This window comes from Anser cygnoides, chromosome 1 (assembly GCF_040182565.1).
Source record: "Anser cygnoides isolate HZ-2024a breed goose chromosome 1, Taihu_goose_T2T_genome, whole genome shotgun sequence".
NCBI classification, from domain to species: Eukaryota; Metazoa; Chordata; class Aves; order Anseriformes; family Anatidae; genus Anser; species Anser cygnoides.
In genome coordinates this window covers 72,969,361-72,987,809 of record NC_089873.1, presented here as the reverse complement: position 1 = coordinate 72,987,809, position 18,449 = coordinate 72,969,361, and the positions used below count along the sequence as shown (strand labels likewise).

Here is an 18,449-nt window from a genome sequence, read left to right as displayed (position 1 = left end):
CAAAAAATGGCCCACAGATCATTTTAAATTTCAATAAATATTTTCATGGTTTTACTGAATTGGGGATCACATTAATGTGTGACCCAGTACGAGATGAAGATTTCTTTCTTTCTTTTTGAGAATTTCACCTTAGTGCTTGTCATTTCCAAGACCAGTAGTAGTCCCATGCATGTGAACAGACCACCTAAAGCTAGTTCAATGTGGATACTTAGTGTCCTCACTCTCCACAGCTTCCTTAACAGAACAAAAGGGGAAAGAGTTCTGTTTTTAAGAGCTGATCAAGTACCCAATCTAAACAATATATATTTGTAGTTGTACAGAAGCTCATTATGTTTGGATATATTGGGGGGAGAGGGGAAGGTAGGGGCAGGAGGGACAAACAGAAACAAAAGCAAACAATGCAAAGCTCATCTGCTCGGATAAGATCTTTTATAGTCCCTGATCCTCGTTATCAGCTCAGCTCTCTTACTCACACACTGTGAGGAAATATGTAGGTGTTAAAATTAGGAATTAACTTTCTAAACCAGCTGATTCTTGCAGCATTGGGTGTTGGCCTGGTTTGGGATGGAACTTGGAGCAGCACGACTGGCTGAGAAGTCAGGCTGTGACCAAAACCACTTTGAAGAAGCCTTAACTTACTATAAATGTGTCAGCTTTCCTTAACTTCAGTTTTCTGCTGTTAATAGTGCCTTTTGCAGCTTTTCACTGAGGCATGCCTTCTGGGTTGTTTTCCACCCTCTTTTCATTGCTGTTTCTGTAGTGAATGCTCCAGCATCCAGGTTCAAGTGCTTAACCTAGCGGCTGAGAAATGTACGGAACTGAAGATGGCCCAGATGATCTTGGAGGTCTCTTCCAACCTTAATGATCTATGGTGTTTGCTGCAGTAGGGTGTCTTCAGCGCAGAGCTCTCTTTCCTTCCCTTCTGGTCCTGTTTCTGTTTTCTGAGCTATCATAAAGTGTGATTCCATGCAGTAAAAATAAGCAGAAGCCCCGTGTGCACGTGTGATACAACTAAATGAACTTCCCATTGGAAATGTATGGAACAGGCCGTGTTCTCTCCACCTGACATCCCTGTCCTTGGCTACTACAGTCAGTAATGAGTGAGAACATGAAAGTAAAAATGTAATTTACTATTAAAAAAGTAATCTAGTGATTTTTTCTCTGTAGTGATAACCACAACAATTATGAGAATAATCAAGAAACGCAGTATGCATGGAGCAGTGAAAGAGCAGAAGGGGGATAAAAAGCCAAAACACAGCCCTTGTGGCTTGTGTTACCTTTTGAAGATTTACAAGATTCAAGAAATCAAAGGCCTTCACAGAGCTTTGCTTGGGGTTTTATTTAGGAGGGGAGGTGTACTAAGTGCTGCCTGGGATTAACTCCCAGAACACTAAGCCCCTCGCGGGCCCTCCTCGCCCTCCCTGGGGTCCCAGGCACCGCCGACGTCCCCAGAGGGGTCCTGCCCCGGCGGCGCCCCGAAGCAGCCCCCCTTTTTCTCCCTCTCAGGCCAGAGAAGGCCTCGGGGGCCTGGCGCTGATGCGGGGGTCCCGCCGGGGCCCCCCGCGCCACAAGCAGCTCGGGCGAGCGGGTATAGGCAGGCGGCGAGCACAGACTTCGCCCCCACACGGCCGCCCTCGCCTCCCGCGCCGCCGGCCTTTATCTGCCCTTGACGGGGAGCTTCGGCGCCGCGCTCCCGCCCGGCTCGGTGGGCACGGGCAGGGGGCAGGGGCCGCGGCGGTGCCGGTGCCGGTGCCGGTGCCGGGGGGCGGCACACCGAGGCGCCCGCGCTGCGCCCGCCCGCGCCGCTCTCCCCTCCCCGCACCCAGCCAATGGCGCGCGGCCGCGGCGGGAGGTGTGTGCCGCGACCTCACTTCCGGTACCTGTCACCCCGCCGCCGACCGGGCGCGGGACGCGGCGCCGCCGCCCCCTGCCCTCAGCCCCCCTCTCTCCCGCGGGCAGCGGCCGTTGGGAGGCGCCGCGGTCGCGGCCGGGCCCCGCCCCCCGCGCCCATGGGCGCCCAGCGGCCGCGGGCGGTGGCAGCGCCTCCGCGGGCGGCTGCGGGCAGGGCCTGAGCACGGTACGGGGCGGCGGGGGGCTCCCGGCCGGGGGCGGGCGCGGGTGCGGGGAGTGGGCTTGGGCTGGGCTGGTCTGAGTTGGGTTAGTTTGGGTTGGTTGGGTTTAATTTGGGTTGGTTCAATTTGGATTGGGTTGTTTTAACTTGTGTTGGCTTAGTTTGGATTGGCTTGGGATGGTTCGGTTTACTTTGGGTTCGGTTGGGATGGTTTACTCTTGTTTGGGTTGGTTTGGTTTGGTTTAGTTTGGGATGGTTTGGTTTAGTTTGGGTTGGTTTGATTCAATTTGGTTTGTTTTGGGGGGGTTTGGCTTGGTTTGTTTGGTTTAGTTTGGGTTGGTTTGGTTTAATTTGTTTTTTTTTTTTTTTGGGAGTTGGTTTGGGCAGGTTTGATCAGTTTGGTTGAGTTTGGATTGGTTTAGTTTGGATACGAGGGGGCACTTCTTTACAGTGAGGGTGACAGAGCACTGGCACAGGTTGCCCAGAGAGGCTGTGGAGTCTCCTTCTCTGGAGATATTCAAGACCCGCCTGGATGCCATCCTGCGCAGTGTGCTGTAGGTGATCCTGCTCGGTGAGGGGTTGGACTGGGTGACCTTCAGAGGTCCCTTCCAACCCCAGCCATTCTGGGATCCTACGATCCTGTGATTTTGTGGATGAGTTTGGTTTGGGTTGGTTGGGTTTGGATTGGTTTGGTTTGGTTTAGTTTGGTTTTACTTCACGTTACTGCCATGTTCTACTGCTGGGCTGCATCCTGGGGGTCCAAGGGCAAGGAGGGGCATCCCTGGTGTTTGAAGCTCGTGTTTCTAGTCCAAAAAGCAATTCTAGAAACTTCAGGGAGATGTCAGGATGCTGGGGCTCGGGGAATGGAGAGGTGGAAGGTGATGTTCTGCTGCACAAGGTGCCAGCTTGCTGCTGTCCTGTCGCTTTGGTGTGGTGCATTTGAATTGCCTGTCCTGTTTGGGAACCAGATGGAGGATTTGCACTTGGAGGTTGCCTTGGCTTGGCTGGTCAGGGTGTACTTTTTTCATGATCAGTTGGCTGGAGGAGAGCAGGATACCTGTGGAGCAAGGAGTGGGTCTGTGGGAGCTCCCCCTGTATCGACTTCTGTGGTTTGACAAGCAAAACGTGTTCCTGATGGTTCCTACCAGGCTGTCCGCTTGCCATCTGTAAAGCAGGTGGAAAAGATAATGTTCAAACAGAAACGGAAAGGAGTGTTACAAGGTCTTGCCTTGTGTATTCATATTAAGATTAGCACAGTCTCACTCGCACGAGTAGCTGCTCCTAAGCTCTCAGATGAAAGCTGTATGAGTACAGGCATCGTCAGCCAGGATTATCTGGACTAAAGATGTTTGGCATGTTGGTGGCATTGGATGCCTTAGTAGTACTTCACAAATAAAGACATTGCATAAGTTTTGCTGGGACGGAAAGGTTTAATCAAACTGTACTTGTGTTATAGAACATGCACTGACTTTCCTAATAGCATCAAACACAGATCGTAGGGTTGTGATTCACGTGGTCTTTGCAGGTAGCAAAACTGAAAAGCGTTTCCTTTATAAACTCTGAATTGTTGCCATAACACTGAAGATACCTGGTCTCATGCTGAAACTGACGGCAGTGGTGGTTCATGTGATGTGGTCACAAGCCTACGCTAAGCTAAACCAGTATCATAACCTTTGTTAGTTGGCATTAGCTGTCCATCCAGCAGCCCTTGGCTCTCAGTTACTTTTCGTGGCAACTTGTTGGATTTTAAGTAGCACAAGGTATTGTTTCAGAAGGATGAGTGTGTGCCCAGACCTTATCAGAGGTTTGTACAACTGCGTGGCCAGCATGCCCTCTTGCTTTTCCCATGTTTGGAAGGAGCACTTGACATAGTCCAAAAAAAAGTTCTTATCAATCTGCTGATGCCTTGTATTGACTCTCATCCTGTACACTCAGGCGGCATAGAGAGTTTTGCTTGCCTGTGATAATCTTGTACGTCCTGAAAGCCTTTTTCTCACTTGCAGTTCAGTTTTGTTGTTGCTTTTTTAATGTCTTCATTTTCTGTTCATGCCCCTCAAAACTGTAGTCTTCTCACAGGGAATTATGAAATTTAAAGCAAAGAATAGGGGTTGCATTTCTGTTGTGATTTAGTGTCATTATGTTTTTAATATTTTGTGTTGAGTGTTACAAAAACATTAGAGAAGATTGTGTCCTACAGCACAGTAGGATAAGTGGCCTAGGATATTCATCTTGTTCTAGAAATTGGATTACAGTGTTCACTCTTTACCTGAAGTGGTCAAGGAGGGCAAAGTAAATTTTTTTTCAGTTCTCAGTTTTCAGAAGAAGTGCTTTCTTCAAAATTGCAAATAGGGCTTTTTTCTTGTTTATGTTGCCTTGGCTTACCTGCTGTGATTTCAGTTCCTAGTTGCTTCTCTTGCAACTGGAATATTTGTTATGAGATGAAGAAGAGAATGCCTTACTTGTCTGGGAGAATAAACGAAATTGAATTTGTATCTATTATAAATACAAACATTCTTACAGCATTCATGAATTTTAACATTTTTAATTTAATCTGTCTGCTCTTGCAAAATCTCCCTAAATTTAACTTGTTTGTTTTTGAGTTGAGTGGACTGGGGAGTCAACTTAATCAAAGCAGTATTTATTTTTATATAGCTATGTATGTGCTTTTTTTTTTTTTCAGTACGGGCCTTGTAAAGTATGTAACAATAAAATCTCTCCCTTTGCAATTGGCCTTTCAAGTACCAACCACACCCCAAAGACATATTGTGGGACGTGTGTGTGTACCTCAGGATCCATAACAGTCTGTCTACATAAAGACTATAACTTCTGTGAGAACTCTTCTTAGGGGTAAAAGTATTTTGTTTTATAACAGGTAATTAAAATACCACAGGGCTTTGACTGAAGTGGTCTCAACTGAGGGCTTTTTATTTTATTATTATTATTTTTTTAGCATGAAGAAAAAAGCTTGGAATGATATTGGCATGTACCAGTCACAGAGCCTAGTTAGCTAGATGTCAGTGTAGTCCTTCTGTAAAACTAAGTGTTGTATTTACAACCTCAGCCATTTAAAAAAAAAAAACAAAACAGGTTTAGCTCAAGTGAAGTGACAGTGTTGTTTTTTCTGAAGAGACATGAACATAAAAAAGCAGTACATTATATGATATCAGTATAAAGTTAGATTAGTAAGCTATGGGAAAATTTGTTGACTGTTTATTTTTTTATTTTAAAGAAAGAATGTTGGCACGTTTTTATTAATGAAGAGACCCTTGTTATTGCCAATGTGCACGTGAAATGGAAAGGGAACATATTATGGAAAAGAGCTTCTGTTTCAACCTTGCAAGATGCTGCGTGAAGTGGTGAGTAAATACATGGACTGAGAATTACCTTGGCAATATTTTTGAACAACTAGAGAAGAAAAAAATCTGAGGTACAGTTTCTGTAAAGAGTGATTAATATGTAGTCAACTGACAAGGAAAGAAATCTGAGCAAGATGTACAAACAAATAGGTGACACGAAAGGTGGCACAATCAGGAAAACAGTGTAAGTAATATTTCCTTATGTTGTAGTGTCTGTTGCTATGTTGGACGTTTACATAGAAGGAAGTTGTGTAAAGGCGCTACCCAGTAGAATTCTTAATTAGATGAATTCTTAATATTTTTAAGTTTTTAAAAGTGTTCAAGAGTGTTCAGCATCTCACAGGAACAGGTCTGTAAAATGCTGAATAGACACTGAGTGAAAAAGTACTTATCCTGTAAGATGAGGCTCTAAATCATCTCTATACTCAAAATAAAAGTGATTGTTAGAAACTAAAATCTCTCTCTTAAAAGCATAATATCTAGTGTGTTTTTAAAACACTAAATCGATATAAGCAGATCGTTGTGTGACCAGATTGTATGTTGCATTGAGATGTTGCCAAATGTGATTCTGCTTCCTCATACCAGTTCTAATGGTTTCTGCTTATGAAACAGTATTTATTTATAAGTGCATTGCATGTGTCTTTTAAATATCTGGGAAGTATAATTTCTGTGTCCAGCAAAGGGCTTCTTTTGCACAGATGGATACAAATTGTAAAATACAATTCACTGGTAATTCTAATCCTGATAAAGGCTTCTTACATCACTGGTTTGTGTGGTTGCTTGCTGTGTTTTAAACTGCTGTAAGCGTGAGCTTTTTTTTTTTTTTTGTACGTTGCAGATTGAAAGATGAGAACAAGCAAACAGGATAGTTTGTTGCAGTACTACATTCGTTAAATTTATTGTTTTAAGTTCAAGTTGTCTCATACATGTGGAAACACTAACAATATGAGGAGTATTTGCAAGCATTTGGCAAATTACCTATCCCTCTCTAGAAATGTTGATATACAATCATATGGTATTATTTATTTATGTATTTATAAACTAAAAAATTATTCACTTTAGCTTTCCAAATGGAGAAAGAAACCTGGTCAAAGATGCATCTGCCTTGAGAAACTCAGAGTTGCTACTTGGCACTTAGCAGCTACTGAAGTTGTAAGGTTTTTTGGCATTTGGTTCCAGCCAGCTGACATGCATGTGAAAGCAAGTTAGTCCACTATTTTCATATTTCAATAGTCCAGTTTGTTGGTAAGTATGTAAAAGGAAACCAGAGCTGATGTTCAGTGTGCAAGTAAATTGCTGGCTGAGTAAATTATTGTTCATCCAAATGTGTATGAAATCCTGGAGCTGAGAGCATTTACTGTTGAGTAGCTTGGAGTGTGATGTATTTTGCATGGAAAAACATTATCACGGTCTGTCCTAATGTTATTTAGATTTAACCAAAAAAAAAAAAAAAGGCTCATTTCAAACTATTCTATCAAGGTTTTGATGCAGGGCTTACTGTCTTAATGGTTATATCTACACATCCAGCACAGCTCTACCGTCTGAAAAATTTCTAATATCTGCGTGTAGACTTGTATTGCAGTTCTTTTTTTGTTACATAAATAAGACTGTACATGCCTGTTTCATTTTAATTATTTACTAGAAATTACTGATACAGCAATTCACAAAAGAAACTGTTGAATTTAAACCATAACGTGAGTGTTCAGATGGTAAGAACTTTTGTCTTCTAGCAAAATCTCTTTGAAAGTGAAGACTTCAATTACTGTTGATACATCCCATTTGCCTGTTAGTGTTACTGCTTCAGCAAGGATGTTATTAAGTGCATGGCATTAGAGTCATAGTGCAGGCTCATATAAAAGAAAACAAAGCCTCCTCGTGTGTTTATTCAACATGTGTGAAAAATATTCCCTGGAGTAGTTAAATTGAAAAATATAGTATAAAACAACTTAGATTTGAGGGTGGAAAGAGGGAGAAGATGAGTGTTTTGTCAAGAAGGGCTGGTTTCAAGACTCCTGGATTTATTGCCAGGAAGTGCTTGCTGGCATTCTTTGCAATGGGGCTGAGCAATGCTCCATTATAGCAGTCCACAAATTCACCCAGTCTCATGTGTTGCAGCCCACGAGTCATAGTGAATATTGTGGGCTTGTTGGCAGTTTTCAGGGGAAGACAACAGGAGCTACACATTGCCAGCTTAAAAATATGTTTCTCATGGAGGCTAGAATTAGATTCATGATGAATGTTAGTAGTCCTACAAAAAAATGGAAAAAAGAACCAGCACAGGTATGCACAGAATACTGGACAGTGATGTTTAGTCAGCAAAGTTGGAAATGGTTAAATGTGACTTTTCAAATCTTTTTCTTAGCCAGTAGGTAAACATTCAGTTTGGAGTACGTTTGCTGTATTACTGGGTTTTCCTAGGCAGATTTGTTGTAAATGGAAGATGCTGTATGGATGCAGCTTCACTAGAGGAGAGCTATGTAAACAGGAGAACGTTCTATCTGTGGTAGTTTCTGACACGGTGGTTATTGGAAATTTTGCTCAGTGGCATAAAATGTAGTTATACTGTTAAGCTGTATATACCTGAAACTTAAAAATGGTGCAGTGTGCGTACTCGTATTGCACATAGCTGCCCAGAGAGAAGAGCATGTAAGAATTTTGAACTGTTTCTTACCTCTGAAAATATTTTTTAATATTTTATTTATTATTATTCTTATGCACCGTGGAACAAAAGACTGCTGTGTGGAGTTACACAGGCCAGACTGACTAGAAACAAGTCAGGTAGCAGCTTTAGAAAACATGTAGCTAAGGGACGAGAATAGTTTGCAGCTCAGAATACTGCTTTTGAAAAAAACAGCAGCTGTACTTTTTGTGTACTGTGCTTCCATAGAGATGTGGCTGTACATAAACAGGCCAATGTTTTCAAACAGCTGCCAAATTCTCAGCTTTTAAATGTATGTTTTGGGCACCTGATTTTCAGTGCACTGAGCTGCCATAATTCTAACTGTTACAGGGAATTGCATTTTCTCAAGATTATAAATCCTATTGAAATTCAATAGTGATTATCCTTGAAGAAGATAGAATTGTTTAGTTTGCAGCTATCACTCATTTTATTTCTCTTCTACCTGATATGTGGGTATGAAAAAAACAGAATCAGCTGTCCCCTCTCTGTGTTGTTGCTGATAGCTCTGCAAATACGAGGCTTGCAGTGAGAGGTGTGGTTGCACATCATGGCCTGATCTGATCCAGCAACTGTTGTTAAAGATCAGGCATGCTCTCTCTTCGTGCTTCTTTCCTTTCCTGCCAGCAACGTGGATGCCAGCCTTCCTTCCTTTTTGCTGCCCTTCAGTGAGTCCGTTCAGCTATCTCAAGCTATTTACATTTTTCCTGTGTTATGTTTCTACCAGTTTAATGAGCCAGATTGTTTCACTGAGGCTGTGTCTATACTAGGTAATAAAATATGCTGGGGATTGTTCTCTGGACCCAGAGCGAAGTGGCAATACCGCACACACCTAGCAGCCTTCCTCCCAGAACAGATAGCTGTTTCCTTAACCAGGTCTGGGCATTTGGCTGGGAGAATACCAAGCTGGTGTGGGCCAAAATGGTGTCAGAGAGAACGCTAACACGTATGACTCAAGCCTGAGCTCTGACCCTGGTTTATTTACTCTTATAGATGTGGCCAGAGAGGTCAGACAGTGTGGGAGCCAGCCCAAAGGTAGGCTGGAGCTGCGTGGCTGGAAATGAAGAGGGGAGAGTGCAGGACTGACAATATCAGAGCTATGGCAGGGACATCCTTTTGATGTCATGGAACTATTAGTTACTTAAGCTGGCTGTACCCTTAATGCAACTTGATTTTGCAACCTGAAACTTCTGTGTGGCTTTGCAGAGGGCTGAGTGCTGTCCCCCTTGTAACTGCTTTCTCAAAGTTCTATTCTGTCAGCTAAAATGTCTTACAAATTAAATTCAAACTGATATATGAAAGTATATGTGGGACTCTGTAAACAAAATTTCTTGTCCTGACTGTTTCATTGGTCTGTTGGTTGTTTTTGTCTTCTTTTTCCCACCTTGCTGTAATTCAGTTTCTTCCTTGGTTTAAAAAAAAAAAAAAGTGGGGAGGAGAGGTGGAGTAGCAGGCAGGCAGCAGTGGTGATACTATTGTTAATACAGTGCTGTTAAACCAATAAGTAGATACCCTTTACATCATGTGAAGGATGAGCAGAGAGCTTAGATGTCAGGAAAATAATTGGTTATATTTTGATGTTTTTGATCATGCAGGAGTGTGAGGCTTGTGATCTCTATACTGTAGCAAGTGACCTGATTTAGAACTGTGAAGTCATGTGAACCAAGTATATCCTCTGACATGTCAGTAGCTTGGAAGCACAAGTACTTGATGTCCATTTGCCAAAAGATGTAGATTCATTGCATTCATACCTGTTGCTAGGACTCCAGTCTGCAATGTTACTTCAATGTAAACTTTGTTTCTGGGTGATACATTTGTCATGCAGAAAAGCTTCTTATGGTAGGAATTTCTAAATTATTGGAACAAAACTGAAGACCTTTTTCTTGACAACAACAAAAAGTGAAAGAATTTTGATTCACATTCCACTCTGGATGCTCTGAGTTGTGGCACGCCATTAAATCAAACTTAGTTTATTTTTAGCAGGTTTTTTTATTATTTAAATGTAATCATTGAGCAATGAGAGCATGTAAAAAATACTCTGAAGGAATGAGTAAAATTGTAATACACTGAAGAATAAGTAAACCAAGCAATTCCAGGTGCTGTTTATAGAAGGCATTAGTCTACTGGTAGAAGAGTACAAAAGCTAGCTCATTGGGATTACTCAATTAATTTCCAGAAGAAAGAACCTTAATCTGTAATAACTTGTTTGAAGGTCAGTCTCTTTTATTGGATGTAAATCTTACTAAACTGAATTTAGGTTATCAAATATGCTTTGCTAGTATGTCTGGGCAGGGGAATGAAGTTTATCAGTGAAATAAAACCACAGAAAATGCACAGTGGTGTTCTTCTCCACTAAGAAGGCGAATTCAGGCTTCTTGAATCTCTTCCAGAAACAGATGTAAATTCCACTGTAGCTTTTTAAATAGTGAATAATCATGGTCTGTTACGTTTGATGATAAATCATGCAGGGGGTTGCAGATGGTGAGAAGAGTGCAGCTGTGCAGATACTAGAGGAGCTGAGATGGAAGACTAGAGGACCCGAGGGGATGAAGGAGGTGATTTGAGGGTGGGTTGACACAGCTTATGAAAGAGAAGGATAAGACAGCTGAAAGACTATTGAAGCTGAGCATGCTGGGGTAAAGCCAAAAACCGAAACCTGAGATTTGGGGATGGGGAGAGTGCTGGAAACTGAAAAGGATGTATACTTGAGGCAAAAAAGATTTTTCTTGTTGTTGATCTCTGAATCAGAAGTTGCAGCATTAGATATCAAAGTAACTTTGTTTTTGTCCCAGGCCAAAACAATGAGACCAACCCTAGATGGAAGTTTAAGCAGTAGATGAAAAGAGGAAACTGAAGGGCTTCATGTACCTTGTAAAGGAATGCTGGTCGTAAGTAGGAGAGCTACTGTAGTTACACATACAGATACAAAGTTGTGGGGTTTTTTTGTTTTGATTTTTGAGGATGGGGCTTGTGTAATGAAATAAGAATTGCAAAATGTGGGAATTCACCAGGTGGAGAAGTTTTATCTGACTAGGTGCTCCTAAAGAAGGGGATTGCAAGTCCCAGGTTGTGGTTGAAGGACAGTGAAGATTCAAGTGAAGCTTTGCATAATCTCAGTGATAAAAGGAACGATCTTAAACCAATATTCTAGAAAATCCAAACCATCTTTCACCTGTTTGCATTGAGTAATTTTAATTGAATCCATCTCTCTCTCTCGATTAAAAAACTATTGTTCCAAGACAATAGCTCTTTTCTTTATTCAGGAAAGATGTTGCCATTAGAATCTCTGTAAGAACTACTATTTTTGCCTACAGGTCAGAAGTCCTCAGCCAAAGTGAAAATTTAACCACTATTTCAAGGACAGCCAATTGTCTTTTTCTTAATAAAGTATGCAATTAGGAGTCAAAGTGAGGGATCCTGGAAAACTAGAAGAATACTTCAAGTACTAACATAACTTCAGGCATCCATTTGTGTATTCTACAAACCTTAGTAAGTGCAAAAGAAGAGTTATGCTCATAAACTGATGTATTGATAACTGTCTTCAGAATTACTTTCTCATCTCTTTAGTCTTGCTACTTCAAAAAGTCAGGTATATGCAGTATGGTCTGCCTTCCTCTTCCAATAACTTTGAACCTGCAAGTCTTGCCAAATTTGACCGAGGAGTGGTGGTTGCAAAGGTATTGGAGTCGCATAATTTTTTTGGAAGTTGGTAACTTGACAGAAAGAGGGAAAACACATTATTGACCCAGCTGAGGAAATGATGCAATAAGAATTCAACAATTCTCTGTTCTATTTGGCCTGTTAATTGCCAGTCAGCACAGGAGCACTGGTTGCAACATGCAGCTCTGAGCCAGCTTACAGCGTGTGCTCACTGTTTGCCCAGTCAGTAGTTCAGGGACGTTGCGTGGGGAGAGGGAAGTATTGTGAGGAAGGGAAAGATCAGGGAGTCACGATAGGATGATGTGGGGTTGCAATGGTATGAAAATGTTAGGTCTTGGGAAGCAAATCAATAGAAATTAAAGCGTCTTATTTCTTCTAACAGCAGTTACCCCTTTTCCACTGTTTTAATGTTACTGACAGTGAATACCAATATGAATTCTACCTTCCATATTTAGTTACTGTCACAATGTAATGCTGTCACGTTTTTATCACGTTGTTTAAACTCAGTTATATACAACTTCAAAAATCTCTTTACGAGGTAACAAAACTACTTGGTATCCTTAAAGTATTGTAGATTGTGTTGCAGAATTTGAGGCCTAGCATTTGTGTTCAGTTGAAGTATTTTTGTTGTAGGAACATTGCTTTGCTTTGAAGAATAAGCAAGGATGAAATCATACAGGAATAATAAGTATGCTCACAAAACAAATGATGAGTTAACTATTTCTCAGCCTTAGTTTTACTATGAATTTATACTTAAGGCAGGTATTTCTATTTACAAGACACCAAGAATTCTTAGTTTTAAGAGTATGTTATTACCAGTCCTGCCAGGAAGAAATTATTGCCAATATATACCAATTGCTACCACACACAAGGGTCTGAGGAGATAAAACAAATGCAATTCTTTTATCCGACTTTATAAGAACACATTTTAAGACATCCATGCATATACATGAACCCTAAAGATTGTTGCAATGTTATTGGAGGTTTAGAAATTGCTTCTCACTAAATCATCTAAGTCTTTGCTTGATTCCATAAGTTAATGGCAATTGATTTTTTTATTTCTTTTTATAAATATAGTCTGTCTAAAGTCTCACATTTGTTAGTAAGAGCTGCTAGACATCTTTGCTTGTAAAAGTTATGATGTCCTTTTGAATAGGACAATGATTTGTGATTTTTTTTTTTTTTTAAATCAAGCACAGGAACAAGTAAAATTTCTGAGTTATAGGTGTTTATGTAACAGCATCATCAATATGTTTAATGGAAAATGACCAAAAAACCTACCTGGCACTTCTTCTATGTGTATCAGATTATAATTTTAATGGACAATTTTGTTTGCACAGAGTCTTTAGTGTTTCACCCTCTGAAGTTTATTTTTACCATATGTAATAAAAATATACTCTGCAGGAAACTTAGCAATAGACTTACATTTTATTTACTCAAAATTTGATTATATTGGAGATAATCATTTAGTCACCACATTAAAATGCAATTTGTATTTGCCTTTTACCCTCAGATATCTTTATCCTTCAACAAAGGAAATCTCTGTAGAATGTCAGGGTATGGTTAGAAAATTGTTGAGAAGTCACTTTGCATAATCTGAGATGCATTACTCACACATGTAAGGGAACAATTACAACATTTCAATGTAGTCTCAATGATCTTGTTTCTCAGTGAGCAGCATGTTAAGACAGATGTGTAGGCTGTTGGTAAATGCTGTACACATAGGAACCAACTTTGACTTAACCACTAAAACTTACTTTTACATACTATTTTTAGAAAAGAGCATTGATAATGGTTTTATGACATCTAATATGTTCATGCAGTTCATAAGACTTTTTTTTTTTTTTTTTAACTTCTCTTAATTCTGGACATACTATGCAAGTAGGTTTATCCTCAGTTTGAGCACACTGACTTGGGAAGTCCAGGTGTTCCTAGCTGTTAATTGATTCAAAATACTGGCTTAGGTAGTTAGCTTGTCAGATGTTTGGACAGTAATGCAAAACTTAAAGAAGCCAGATGACTTCCAAAAATGAATAAGGAGTTTGGGGACATATGGGGAAAGTAGAAGAGCTTTGTGTTCATTAACGTGGTAATAAAAATATAGCAAGTACTCAGATGACACATTTGTATGAACGTGACCTTGGTCTTGGATCAAATAGCAAATACATAAAAGTCATGTTTGTCTGAATGTGACCTTGCATTGGTTCAAATATCAATCATAAATCTAATCCTAGATTTTAATGTACATGTACAAAAAATGGCCTCTTAAATGATGCGTCGTATCTTTGGTTCTCAGTAGTCATGGTCTTCACATGTAAGTGTTCAGCAAACACAAAAAGCACCTTTGTGCAAAACACTAAATTATTTTAGCTGCATTGCCTACAAGATGCTGTCAATGAATGATTTAGAATCTGTTAAAGCTTGAAGCGCAAATTGCTATGACTGCTATGATTAACATGTATAATCATTTGAATCTCGTTCAAGTATGGAATAATTTGAGTAGAATATAACAGGGACCTGAAGAGACATGGACACTGAAACAGCATTGAATAAAGAGCAAAGCCAGTGATTGTCTGGAGAGAGGAAAAGAAAAAAAGGTAGAGTGTGCTGCAAGCATAGATGTATATATAACAATGAAGTGGGGGTTTTATTAGAAACTGATGAGCTGTAAGAAGTAGTTGTGGGGACTTGAAAGAGAGCACGTATCAGAGAACACCACGTCCTCTGTAACATAGTGATTACTAAGATGTTGCAGTGGGTTTCTTGAAGCACATTCCTATTGGTTTTTTGATTCTTGTATTAATAAAATATACTTATGTCTGTATTGAAGCCTCAAAAATATGGGATGTTATTAATTCCAATCTGAATAATTGCTTTCATGGTAAATTGAATGAACTTCCCACATACTGTTGTCTAGGCTGTTTTTTGTTTTTTTTAATGTCATGTTAATTATAGTATGCCTATTCTATAATTTTAAGCATGTAGTCAATTCTCAACTATGTGTCAGTGCTCATTATTTTCTGTAAAAGTGGAACCAAAACCAGGATAAATGGAGAAAGGCAAAAAATCACAAATTGCCATTTTTTCAGGATTTCTGGGCATCTCGACAGCAAAAGTCAAAGGAAAACGAAAGATTTTTCCGCAAAGTTTCCCCCTTATGACTTTGCTGGTACTTACCTGTTTTAGAGTCAGGAATCATCTATAGATCAGACTGGGTTGTACTGCAATTAAAAACTAAAGCAAAGACCCCATCAAAGCACTTTTTGAAGAAAATAGTAAAGTGAAGGTTAACAGTCTTGCTTACCAATAGTCCTGATATAATATTCTGTAGTTTGTTTACTTGTACTGAATTCCTGACGAGTCAAGTCTTAGAAGAATTTAAAGGATTCAGCAGACATAGATTTAAAAGAAAGATTTAAATGCTTTACTTTGGCATATAGCTACTTCTGATATAAGTTTCTGCTTAGCCTTCACTAGGGATGAAAAGTAAAGTCTGATCTTTCTATTCCCAGTTACAGAAATGAGTGAGGTATTCACCTTTTGGATATGAAAATTCACATTTAGAGGAGGAAAAAACAAAGCAAAATCTCTGAATGTCATGTTGGGATTCCATATAAAAATACAGATGTGAATCTGTTTGAGCTTTGTGTCAGTTCAAGCAACAACACAATCTCCGTTCTTTAAAGAAATGAACTAAGAAAAATGGAATTTTTGTTTTATCAGAAGGACCTTGGTGCAAATTTGAGTACTGTCATATTTGATATATCTGATGTCCATTTACGTGGAAGAAAACAAATATGGCTTTAGATAAATGTAAACTTGAGGTGATAGACCTGTAAGTCTTGTCTCTGGAGCCTGAAGACAAAGTTGCAAAACCTTTATGTCCTGTTGCTGACAAAGTCAAATCTGGCTCCTGTTGTTCAAGGGGTTAGCAGTGGCTAATTTAAAGACAGGCTTCAGATCTCATCATACTGATAACTTGGAGCTGTGGTATTTCTGTACATTATAAGTCAAGATCTGTCTGCTAGAGGTTGACTAGGCTAATGTTGTAGATCAAATACAAAATTCAGATGAAATGTATTTCCTGGTCTAATATTTAGTCAGTGTAGGTGTCATATATGTAAATGTAAAGTGTTCTCAACTGAGTTCCTATTTCCCCTGTTCTTGAGGGGCTTGTTGAATTTAAAATTTCCTGTTAGGAAGCCATTTGATAATATGTTATTTTATTTTTTCTTTGAGCTAGATTACATCTTTCAGAGTTTCTAGCACTGGAGCTATTATTTTTTTTTTTTTTTCTTCAGGGGTGGGAAGCCTGGAGTGTTGTTGTTTCAGCTGAGAGTAAATGCCTGTATCTTCCATTTACTGGATTTCTAAGAGATTTTTACTGTTGGAAGAATAATGAATAACTGGGATGTGCATGAGCTCCCCAGCCTATAGGGAAGTCTTATGGCCATATCAAAAGATGATACTGCTTAGTCTAATACAGAGGCTGTCTGATCTGTAGAGCCATTTTCTGCGCCCAACAGCCACTTAAGTGGCAGGGCTGCTTTACTTCAGGCAATGCAAGAGCCTAATTTAGAAGCCTAGACTGTTGATACAGTCATTGGATTCTTCGGAGAGGATTCAGTCTGCACATCCACAAATACATTTGTTGGCTGTGCAGCACATCTGTCCCTTTCCCCAACTGCTTTTTCTGCTCCCTGTGTTGAGCCAGCACAAATATTTGTGAGGCTTTGCAGTGAACTGGATTGGGGAAGTGATCTGGTTTAAAAGTCCTGCTTTTAAATTTGTAATTGTGGTCTCAAAGACCAGTCACACTCTGGAAAGTCCATTGAGTTCTGCATTACTCAGATGTGTAAGTGAGGTGCTTGACGTGAGGTGAGATGCCTGTTTGCTGAAAATTAATTCCTGCTTTGTATTTTTTCTTCTCCCTTAGTAATTGCTTCTGTCCTGTGAGAGGGTATTCAATTTGGAAGAAATAGTTTAATTACCTCCTGGACAGTGCTGTTGCTGTTCTGTTACTAGTCACTTCTTGAACAGCAATCTTGACAAAACCAAAAAATTGTTGCAACTACTTTATATAAAATGAATGTGTTACATAACTTAAAAAATCTGAGGAAATAATGAATATATAAACATGAAGGTATAGAAAGCTGCTAAACGGTTTTAAAGCAGAAATGTTGCATTTAAAAGGGGGATGAGTTGCCCTGTTCAAAGACATTTATCCTTCTCTAATATATTCTAGGCAATGAGATTCCACTTCAGAGAGGCAGGACCCATGAAGTAGCTTCTGCCCTCTGCCACTAAATCTTGGAAAGAAGCTACAGGGAGATGCCAACAGGGATTGAAGCTGGCTCAGTAAATGCAAAGTAGTTGTATAGTGACCACTAGAGATTATGTCATTGGCCTCTGTATTTTTTCAATCTGCCTACCCACCCCCCCCGCCTTGCTGATTAGTCACTTTTTTCCTGCCTCTTTCTGTATAGGGTCTGCCCAAATTTTAACAGCTGAGCAGTGTTAAGGAATTTTTTCCATAGGTATTTTAGGCTTTTTGGTCTTTAAAGGTTATGATATTGCTGCAAATGCTAAATTTTAAACTGTGCCTCTGTATATACTGCAGTTATAAGTGATTCAAAGTTCTCTTTTATAAGGAGATATGATAGTATTTTATTTAGCGGTCCAGGATGACTTTGAATGTTTTGCCTTTAACTGAGTGTTTTTATAATCGTACAGGTTAAGGCTTTAGATTTTTGCTTGGGATGGACATTAAGTGTTAAGCAGAGGGACATAAGTGTTAAACAGATGTTCCTAGAGCCTTAAACTTCTATTAATATTCTGCATTGTGGCTCCTATGTACTTGAATATTAGGTAAGGAATCTTTCATGTTTAGTATGGCTACCTGTTTGACAACCCTTGTTAGTTTTCTTTACAGAGTTTGTATGCTGTTATGTTTTACTGTTGGTAATACTCTTTTTGCCAAATAAGAGCTGTTGCTTATTTTAATATCTCCTTATATATATTCTTATTTTTTTAAGTGGTTTGTACCAGGAAAAGTGTGGATTTGTAGCACTGTTATGTAAATGATCTTTTATAGTTTTATAAAGACATTTCCTTACTATTTCAAAGTAAAAATAACTGAATAACAATATGGTTACATGTTAAGAACTGAGGATTTTTATTTATTTATTTTTTAACTGGTGGGAACCTGCATCTGCATGCCAAATATCATGTATATTGCATGATAAGAGTTTCTGGCAACATTGTTGTACCTTGCTACAGAGCTGGAAAACTTCTGCTCTGCATATGTCACAAAATAGATTTAATTTTAAAATCTCAACACTTTGCCTAAATAAGTCACGTTGGCTTTATCAGTAAATTTTTTCCAGTCGTGGTGGGCTAATAGCTGGTGCTGCACCACAGAAGTATTGTGTATTTCCCTGACAGTCTGATAGAGTACATCTAGTTAAAGAATGCTTCTGCTTAATGTAATGTGCAGTCAGTTGCTCGTGTGGTTTTGTTCACACCTAACCTATCATTAATCAGCACTGCTTGTGTGCATCTTCTTACTGTTGACTTGCTTGTACAGCATGTTAATTCATCTGTTTTAGTCCTGTCTTTACAAGTGTTTGCTTCTGGTGTTGGCAAATTACTTGTATGGAAAAGTTGATAAAGATTGTTAATTTTC

At 39.6% G+C, this 18,449-nt stretch overlaps 1 protein-coding gene across 4 annotated transcripts in view; it reads left to right on the top strand.

Moving 5' to 3' along the window:
- PPARA (peroxisome proliferator activated receptor alpha) overlaps positions 1-18,449 on the top strand; it is a 70,657-nt gene that overhangs the window by 33,428 nt on the left and 18,780 nt on the right. Inside the window, exons 3-4 of one of the 4 annotated variants that reach the window (XM_066990319.1) lie at positions 5,301-5,427; positions 10,897-10,992. The gene's annotated coding sequence lies outside the window, so the exon portion shown is untranslated. Of the gene's footprint in view, positions 1-1,888; positions 2,078-5,300; positions 5,428-10,896; positions 10,993-18,449 lie in introns of those variants that run through there. The other 3 variants (XM_066990320.1, XM_048046893.2, XM_066990318.1) reach the window with 3 other exon arrangements.